General features: G+C 46.8%; 2 non-coding genes across 2 annotated transcripts; both read left to right on the forward strand.

Annotated features, from left to right (window-relative positions):
• The first annotated feature begins 4,273 nt into the window (after window positions 1–4,273).
• Window positions 4,274–4,355, forward strand: trnas-cga (transfer RNA serine (anticodon CGA)). Its single transcript has one exon. It is a non-coding gene; the product is annotated as a tRNA-Ser (tRNA).
• A 3,409-nt stretch (window positions 4,356–7,764) lies between these two features.
• trnar-ucg (transfer RNA arginine (anticodon UCG)) lies at window positions 7,765–7,853 on the forward strand. The gene is given in 2 exon segments: window positions 7,765–7,801; window positions 7,818–7,853. It is a non-coding gene; the product is annotated as a tRNA-Arg (tRNA).
• Window positions 7,854–9,948: the final 2,095 nt, after the last annotated feature.

The raw sequence follows: 9,948 nt of genomic DNA on the forward strand, positions 1-9,948 counted from the left end.
TCCTAAAGTGCTTTACAGCCAATGAATACTTTTTGAACTTTTTGCATCTGTGACAGGTAGATTGGTCAGGAGGAGGTCAAGAAGGTTTTCCACTCGTGTTGGTTCCCTCACCACCTGCCGCAGGCCCATTCTGGCAGCCATGTCCTTCAGGACTCGACCAGCTCGGTCAGTCGTGCTGCTACCGAGCCACTCTTGGTGATGGGCATTGAGGTCCCCACCCAGAGTACATTCTGTGCCCTTGCTGCCTTCAGTGCTTCTTCCAAGTGGTGTACAACATGGAGGAGCACTGATTCATTAGCTGAGGGAGGGTGGTAGGTGGTAATCAGCAGGAGGTTTCCTTGCCCATGATGTTCCTGTGTAACAGGCTTGAGGGGCAGAATGGCTTCCTCCTTTTCCTGCATAACAGGCTGAATAGCCTCCTCCTGTTCCTGCGTAACAGGCTCGAGGGGCTGAAAGGCCTGCTCCTGTTCCTGTATGATAGGCTCGATGGGCTGAAAGACCTCTTGCTGTTTATGTGTAACGTACCCGAGGAGCTGATTGGCCTCCTCCTGTTCCTTTATAACAGACTCGAAGGGCTGAATGGCCTCCTCCTGTTCCTGTATAACAGACTCAAGGGGCTGAATGGCCTCCTCCTGTTCCTTTGTAACAGGCTCAAGGGGCTGAATGGCATCCTCCTGTGCATGTAAAACAGGCTTGAAGGGCTGAATGGCCTCCTCCTGTTCATGTATAACGGGCTTGAGGGGCTGAATGGCCTCCTCCTATTCCTGTGTAACCGGCTCGAGGGGCTGAATGGCCCCCTCCTGTTCCTGTCTAACAGGCTTGAGGGGCTGAATGGCTTCCTCCTTTTCCTGTACAACACGCTCGAGAGGCTGAATAGCCTACTCTTGTTCCTGTATAACAGGCTCGTGTGTCTGAATTGTCTCCTCTTGTTCCTGTGTAACAGGCTTGAGTGGCTGAATTGCCTCCTCCTGTTACTGTGTAACAGGCTCGAGGGGCAGAACGGCATCCTCCTGTGCATGTATAACAGGCTCGAGGGGCTGAATGGCCTCCTCCTGTTCATGTATAACAGGCTTGAGTGGCTGAATGGCCTCCTCCTGTTCCTGTATAACGGACTCGTGTGACTGAATTGCCTCCTCCTGTTCCAGTGTAGCAGGCTTGAGGGATTGAATGTCCTCCTCCTGTTCATGTGTGGCAGGTTTGAGGGGCTGAATGGCCTCCTGCTGTTCCTGTGAAACAGACTCGTTGGTCTGAATTGCCTTCTCCTGTTCCTTTATAACTGGATCATGGGTCTGATTTGCCTCCTCTTCATCCTATGTAACAGGTACGAGGGGCTGAATGGAGTTCTACTGTTCTTGCACAGATCTTGTATCGCTGAACGGCTTCCTCCTGTCGAATGCAACAGGCTCGAGGCGTTAAAGGCCTCCTCTTGTCCCTGTGTAACAGGCTCGAGGGGCTGAATGGCCTCCTCCTTTTCCTGCATAACAGGCTAAAGGGGCTGAATGGCCTCCTCCTGTTCCTTTGTAAAAGGGTCATGGGACTGAATGGTTTCCTCCTGTTCCTATGTAAAACGGCCATGGGACTGAATGGCCTCCTCCTGCTCCTGTGTAACTGACTCAGGGGTTGAGAGTACTCAGAGGGAAAGTGTCGGGGCGGTAGTTTCCCTTCTCTGAATTACCGATTTACTGCAAAATGTACTGTCAGTGGAGGAACCACCGAACTCTCGCCCAAAATCCGACTCTGAGTGGGACTCAAACCTGCAACCTTTGAATGCCTTAATCTGTCATACAACTAGAAGTCCAATGCGCTATCCATTGCATCACAGAGCCAATTACGTAAAGCTCTATTACAAAAGCAAAATAGTGTTGATGCTGGAAATCTGAAATATAAACAGATGAAATGCTGGAAACACTCTGCAGGTCAGGCAGCATTCCATTTCTGTTTAAAAGGGGTCTACTTTCAGTCCCGGATCATTCTGTGTCTGTTTAATAGGGACATGCTGTCAGTCCCGGATCATTCTGTGTCTGTTTAAAAGGGACATGCTGTCAGTCCCGGTTTATTCTGTGTCTGTTTAAAAGGGACATGCTGTCAGTCCCGGATCATTCTGTGTCTGTTTAAAAGGGACATGCTGTCAGTCCCGGTTTATTCTGTGTCTGTTTAAAAGGGACATGCTGTCAGTCCCGGATTATTCTGTGTCTGTTTAAAAGGGATGTGCTGTCAGTCCCGGGTCATTCTGTGTCTGTTTAAAAGGGACATGCTTTCAGTCCCGGATTATTCTATGTCTGTTTAAAAGGGATGTGCTGTCAGTCCCGGATTATTCTGTGTCTGTTTAAAAGGGATGTACTGTCAGTCCAGGATCACTCTGTGTCTGTTTAAAAGGGATATGCTGTCAGTCCCGGGTCATTCTGAGTCTGCTTAAATGGGATGTGCTGTCAGTCCCGGATCATTCTGTGTCTGTTTAAAAGGGATGTGCTGTCAGTCCCGGATCATTCTGTGTCTGTTTAAAAGGGATGTGCTGTAAGTCCCTGGTCATTCTGTATCTGTTTAAAAGGGATGTGCTGTCAGTCCGGGATCATTCTGTGTCTGATTAAAACGGGTGTTACATAATATTATAGAGTCTGCCCCACAGAAACAGTCCATTTGCACGAACTGGTCTCCACACGAGGCTCCTTCTCTATTTCTCCTCACCCCCCAAATAAAACTAGAATCAGTAATGGTAACCATGAAACTATCGGATTGTCATAAAAACCCATCTGGTTCACTAATGTCTTTCAGGGAAAGAAATCTGCCGTCCTTACCCGGTCTGGCCTTTGTGTGACTCCAGTCCCATAGCAATGTGGTTGATTCTTAACTGCCCTCTGACATGGCCTAGCAAGCCACTCAGTTGTAACAAACCGCTATGAAACAAAATAATAAAAATGAAACTGGACGGACCACCTGGCCTGATCCATATCAGCCTCCTCCTGAGGTCCCCACCATCACAGAAGCCAGTCTTCAGCCAATTCGATTCACTCCACGTGATATCAAGAAAAGGCTGAGCACACTGGATACAGCAATGGCTCTGGGCCCTGACAACACCCCGGCTATTATTCTGAAGACTTGTGCTCCAGCCAAGCTGTTCTAGTACAGCTACAACACTGGCATCTATCCAACAATGTGGAAGACTGCCCAGGTATGTCCTGTCCACAAAAAGCAGGACAAATCCAATCCAGCCAATTACCGCCCCATCAGTCTACTCTCTACTCTCAATCATCAGCAAAGTAATGGAAGGTGTCATCCACAGTGCTGTAAAGTGGCACTTACTGACCAATAACCTGCTCATTGATGCCCGGTTTGGGTTCTGCCAAGAGCACTCGGCTCCCAACTTCATTAAAACCTTGGTCCAACATGAACAAAGGAGCTGACCACCAACATCCTGGGGGTTACCATTGAACATAAATACTGTGACAACAAGAGAAGGTCAGAGGCTAGGCATTCTGCGTCGGGTGTCTCACCTCCTGACTCCCCAAAGCCTTTCTACCATCTACACGGCACAAGTAAGGAGTGTGATGGAATACTCTCCACTTGCCTGGATGAGTGCAGCTCCAACAACACTCAAGAAGTTCGACACCTTCCAGGTCAATGCAGCCCGCTTGATTGGCACCCCATCCACCACATTAAACATTCACTCCCTCCACCACCGGCGCACCGTGGCTGCAGTGCGTACCATCTACAAGATGCACTGCAGCAACTCACCAAGGCTTCTTCAGCAGCACCTGCCAAACACGCAACCTCTTCCAACTAGAAGGACAAGAGCAGCAGGCACATGGGAACACCCCCACCTCCAAGTTCCCCTCCAAGTTACACACCATTCTGACTTCGAAGTATATTGCCGATCCTTCATCGTCGCTGGGTCAAAATCCTGGAACTCCCTCCCTAACAGCACTGTGGGAGCACCTTCACCACACGGACTGCAGCTGTTCAAGAAGGCGGCTCACCACCACCTTCTCAAGGGGCAATTAGGGATGGGCATTTAATGCTGGCCTTGCCAGCGCACCCACAACCCATAAACGAATTTAAAAAATCCTATCAGCATATCCTTCTATTCCTTTCTCCCTTCCTCTTAAATGCATCTTGTAGTATTCACCTCAACTACTGCATTCTCAGCGCTCTTTGGCCAAAGAAGTTAATCCTGAATTCCCTGCTGGATTTATCGGTGAGTATTTATGACCTGTCTTCTCTGAGCTAGTTCCTGACTCACTCACAGTAGGAAGCATTTTCTCCCTGTTAATGTGCAGCTGCGATGGCCGAGTGGTTAAGGCGTTGGACTCGAAATCCAATGGGGTTTTCCCGCGCAGGTTCGAACCCTGCTCGCAGCGACTTTGATGCAAAGGTTTTATTTCATCGGCTCCCTGTGGCGATCACTGGCCACGAAATTGATCAGAATTCCCTCCACTGCACTTTATTACACTGATTAACCCAAAGTTCCAATTGAAACACTAATAATTTATCGGCATCAATTAGATATTGTGGATTTGGTGGGAACTCGTGAGCAATACACACACAAAGCAGCATCAAAAATACTAATTATAAAGAGCCCTGCAGTGTTTGTTATGGAATCACCTTCAGCTACTAAGTGGGAACACGGTTTGGTTTTGTAAAACTGAACACGAATTAAAAAGTGTGTAAAAAGACCATGTCAGGACTCGAACCTGCAATATCCTGATAACCTCAGAAATTAATACTGAAGTCTGACGCCTTATCCATTAAGCCACGCGACCAGTAGGAGTAATTTGTAGATCAGCGCCATCTGTGGACAGGTAGACACAGGGTCAACCTTCCAGTTCCTTGAGCTCTCTGCAGAACTAAGGTTTTGTCGCTTTGCTTCAATGTATTACAGCTCCAATCTTTTCAGCAAATAGCAAAATTAAGAAACTACCCACACCATCAAAAAGTAAATGTCCCGTATGGAGATCGAACCCACGACCTTGGCATTATTAGTTCTACGCTCTAACCTACTGAGCTAACCGACCTGCCTTAACTCTTTTTGCTGTTAAATTCAATTTATGTTGATTTTTGGTTTTTGTCAGTTGTCAGTGCTCCGGTTTCCTCCCACAGTCCAAAGATGTGCGGGTTAGGTTGATTGGCTATGATAAATTGACCCTTAGCGTTAAGGGGATTAAATACGTGGGGTTACGGGGATAGGGTGGGATATGTGTAGGTGTAGGGGATAGGGTGGGATATGTGTTGGTGCAGGTTCGATGGGCCGAAATGGCCTCTATCTGCACTGTGGGGTTTCTGTGATTCTGTGACTTCGAAGGCTGTAAAAGAAAGACTCTGATTTCTACAGCGCCTTTCACCTGAGGACGTCTCAAAGCGCTTTACAGGCAATGTAGTTGTAGTCACTGTTGTAATGTAGGAAAAAGAGCAGCAGCCAATTTGTGCACAGCAAGCTCCCACAATGTGATAATCGAGGATAACCTGTTTTAGTGATGGTGATTTGAGGATAAATATTGGCGACAGGACACCGGGGTAAACCTCACCACCCCCTGCTCTTCTTACAGTTGTGCCATGGGATCCGTTATGTCCACCCGAGAGGGCAGAGGGGGCCTCAGTTTTGGAATTGTATTCCACTTCAATCTGTAACCTGATGGACCGGTGTATTCCTCAGACTACCATTATCATCAAGACAGGGGACCAGCCCTGGTTCAATGAGGAGTGTAGAAGAGCATTTCAGGAGCAGCACCAGGCGCACCTAAAATGAGGTGCCAACCTCATGAAGCTACAACTCAGGACTACACACATGCTAAGCTATGGAAACCGCATGTGTAGACAGAGCTAAGCGATCCAACAACCAACGGATCAGATCAAAGCTCTGCAATCCTTCCACATCCAGTCGTGACAATTTTAATTTAATTTAATTTGTTCCTAGGAGTTGGGCATCGCTGGCAAGGCCAGCATTAATTGCCCATCCCTAATTGCCCTTGAGAAGGTGGTAGTGAGAAGCCCTCTTGGCCCGCTGCAGTCAATGAGGTGAAGGTACTCCAATAGTACTGTTAGGGAGGGATTTCCAGGATTTTGACCTAGCGACGATGAAGTTATGGTGATATATTTTCACGTCGGGATGGTGTGTAACTTGGAGGGGAACTTGGAGGTGATGGTGTTCCCATGCACCTGCTGCCCTTATAAGAACATTAGAACATAAGAAATAGGAGCAGGAGTAGGCCATTCAGCCCCTCGCTCCTGCTCCACCATTCAATAAGGTCATGGCTGATCTGATCTTGGCCTTAACTCCACTTTTCTGCCTGTTCCCCCTTAACCCTTGACGCTCCGATAGTTCAACAATCTGTCTATCTCAGCCATGAACATAATCAATGATTCAGGCTCCACAGCTCTCTGGGGTAGATAATTCCAAAGATTCACAAGCCTCTGAGAGAAGAAATTCCTCCTCATCTGCGTCTAAAATTGACAAACGCTTATTGTGAAACTATGCCACCTGATTCTAGATTCCCCCATGAGGGAAAACACCCTCTCAGCGTCTACCCTGTCAAGACCCCTGGGGATTTATCCATTCCATTCTATTCCATTCTCCCAGTTTCTCTGTCTCCGTTGCATCTGTTCTGATGATGCCACCTTCCATACCAATGCTTCCGGTATGTCTTCCATTTTCCTCAACTGAGGATCCCCCTCTACCATGGTCGACATGACACTCGACCGTGTCTGTTCCATTTCCCGCACTACTGCTCTCATCCCTTCCGCTCACTCCCAGAAACATGATAGGGTTCCCCCCTTGTCCTCACCTTTCACCGCACCGCCTCCACATTCAACGGATCATCCTGCGCCATTTCTACCACCTCCAGCATCAAACACATCTTCCCCTCCTCCCTTTCAGCATTTCGAAGGGACCGCTCTCTCCATGGCAGCCTGGTCCACTCCTCTATCACCCCAACACCACTTCTCCTTCGCCCGGCACCATCCCATGCAAGTGCAGGAGATGCAACACCTGCCCTTTTAACTCCTTCCCACCGCCCAGGGCACCAAACACTCCTTCCAGGTGAATCAACGATTACCTGTACTTCTTCCAATTTAGTTACTGTATTCGCTGAATCTACATTGTGACACCAAATTCTGATTGGGTGCCCGCATTGCAGAACAGTTGGCAAGTGTGGCCCCGAGCTTCCGGTCACCTGTCACTATAATTATCTGCTCCACTCCCTCTCTGATCTCTCCTTCCTTGGCCTGTTGCACTGTTCCAATGAAGCTCTACGTAATCTCGAGGAACAGCACCTCATCTTTCTATTAGGCACTTTACAGCCTTCTGGACTTAACACAGAGTTCAACAATTTCAGGCTATAAATTGGCCCCTGTATTTCTTTTATTTTTTTAATTTGTTCCCATGTTTCCTCACATGACATTTGTTAATGTTTCTGCCATAATCATTCACACCTCATCTTGAGCCATGTTTTGATCGTTAACTTGTCCGATTACCTCTCTTTTTGCCTTGCACCATCATCCCTTTTGTAAGTCAATCTCTCCTGCCTTCCATTCTATCACAGACATTCCGTTTATTCTTACCTCGCCTCCACCCACCCCTGCTTAAAAATCCCTCTTCCCTAACCTTTTCCTGTTCTGACGAAGGGTTCGACCTGAAAGGTTAACTCTGTTTCTCCCTCACTCGATGCTGCCTGACCTGCTGAGTGTTTCCAGCATTCTCTGTTGTTATTGAAATGAACACAGTGACGGCGTTTCATCACTCATTATTAGGATTTGTTTAGTTTTCCTTTGTGTGGCCGCGTGGCCTAATGGATAAGGCGTCTGACTTCGGTATAAATTCTGACGCCATCAGAAGATTGCAGGTTCGAGTCCTGCCGTGGTCGTTTTACATACTTTTTAATTCATGTTCAACTTTAGAAAACCAAACCGCGTTTCATCTCTTTTCCTTCCAAACATTGCAGGGTTCTTTTTTAAATGGAATTTTTACGTGCTGTCTTATGCGTAAATTTCTCACTGATCTTTGCCAACAGTTTCAAACAAATCCACAATTTCTAATTGATGACAAATTAGTGCTTCCAATTGGAACAACAGCTTTGGGTTAATCAATGTAATAACGTGCAGTGGAGAGAATTCTGATCAGTTTCGGGGCCAGTAATCTCCACAGTGAACCGATGAAATAAAGTAAAGAAATTGCAGTAGAATCGCTGCGAGCAGGGTTCAAACTTGCGTGGGGACTGGGTTTCAAGTCCAACGCCTTAACCACTCGGCCATCGCAGTAGCGCAAATGCAAATTTTCAACAGTGAAATGACCTGTGCAAACTATGAGACAACTGCCCTGCACAATGTAAATGGAAGGAAGTTGTGTGACAGCTGTACAGAGGCCTGTGTACAGTTCTGCGCACTGCACCTTAGAAAGGATATATTGACCTTGGAGGGAGTGTGGTGCAGATTCACGAGTGTGTTACCAGGGCTCCAAGGGTTAGGCTATGAGCAGAGATCACATAATCTAGGCTTGTATTCCCTGGAATATTGAAGATTAATGGCAGAGATCATAGAAATACAGAAATTTACGCCAGAGAAGGAGGCCATTCGGCCCATCGTGTCTTTGCCGAACGAAAAAGAGATATTTTGCCTAATCCCACTTTCCAGCTCTGTGTCTGTAGCCCTGTAGGTTGCAGCACTTCAAGTACATATCCATAGTGCTTTCTATTAATGTGATCGGTAGTGACTTCCAGATTCCCTCCACTCTCTGTGTGAAAATGGTTGTTGTCAACTCCTCTTTCACCATTTTACCAGTTACTTTAAATCTACGCACCTGATCATTGACATTTCTGCTAAGGGAAATAGGTCCTTCCTATCCACTGTATCTTGGCCCCTCAGAATTTTATGCACCTCAATTATGTCTCCCCTCCACCTCCTCTGCTCCAAAGATAACAACCCAACCCTATCCAATCTTTACTTATAGCTAATATTTTCCAGTCCTGTCAACATCCTAGTAAATCTCCTCTGTACCCTCTCTAGTGCAATCACATCTTTCCTGTACTGTGGTGACCAAAACTGTCTTCAGTACTCTAGCTGCGGCCTAACTAGTGATTTATACTGTTCAAGCATAACCTCCCTTTTCTTGAATTCTATGCCTTGGCTAATAGAAACATAGAAACATAGAAGATAGGAGCAGGATTAGGCCGTTCGTCCCCACGAGACTGCTCCACCATTCAATGCGATCATGGCTGATCATCCAAATTCAGTATCCGGTTCCTGCTTTCTCCCCATAACCGTTGATCCCTTTAGCCTTAAGAAATATATCCAACTCTTTCTTGAATATATTTAATATATTGGCCTCTGCTGCCTTCTGTGGTAGAGAATTCCACAGGTTCACCACTCGCTGGATGAAGAAATTCGTCCTCATCTCTGTCCTAAATGGCTTACCCCTTATCCTTAGTCTGTGACCCCTGGTTCTGGATTCACCGACCATCGGGAACATCGATCCTGCATCTAGTCAGTCCAATCCTGTCAGAATTTTATACGTTTCAATTAGGTCCCCTCTCATTCTTCTAAACTCCAGTGAGTATAAGCCCAATCGACACACCCTCCCCTCATACATCATTCCTGCCATCCCAGCTATCTGCCTGATGAGTCTTTGCAGAAGTCCTTCCATGGCAAAACATCCTTCCTCAGAAAAGGCGACCAAAACTGCACATAATACTCAAGATGTGGTCTCACCAAGGCCTTGTACAACTGCAGCAAGACATCCCTGTTCCTGTGCTCAAACCCTCTCGCTATGAAGGCCAAGATACCATTTGCCTTCTTAACCACCTGCCGCCTAATAAAGGAAAATATTCCCTAAGACTTTTTAACAAATAAAAAAACAGAAACTGCTAGAAATATTCAGCATCTCATCTGAAATACAAACAGAAAATGCTGGAAATATTCAGCAGGCAATCTGAAATAATGACCTGCTGAATATTGCCAGCTCTT

This window comes from Somniosus microcephalus, unplaced genomic scaffold (genome assembly GCF_052327205.1).
Source record: "Somniosus microcephalus isolate GS21.2 unplaced genomic scaffold, FLI_Smic_1.0 unresolved_chr8, whole genome shotgun sequence".
In the NCBI taxonomy this organism is placed as follows: Eukaryota; Metazoa; Chordata; class Chondrichthyes; order Squaliformes; family Somniosidae; genus Somniosus; species Somniosus microcephalus.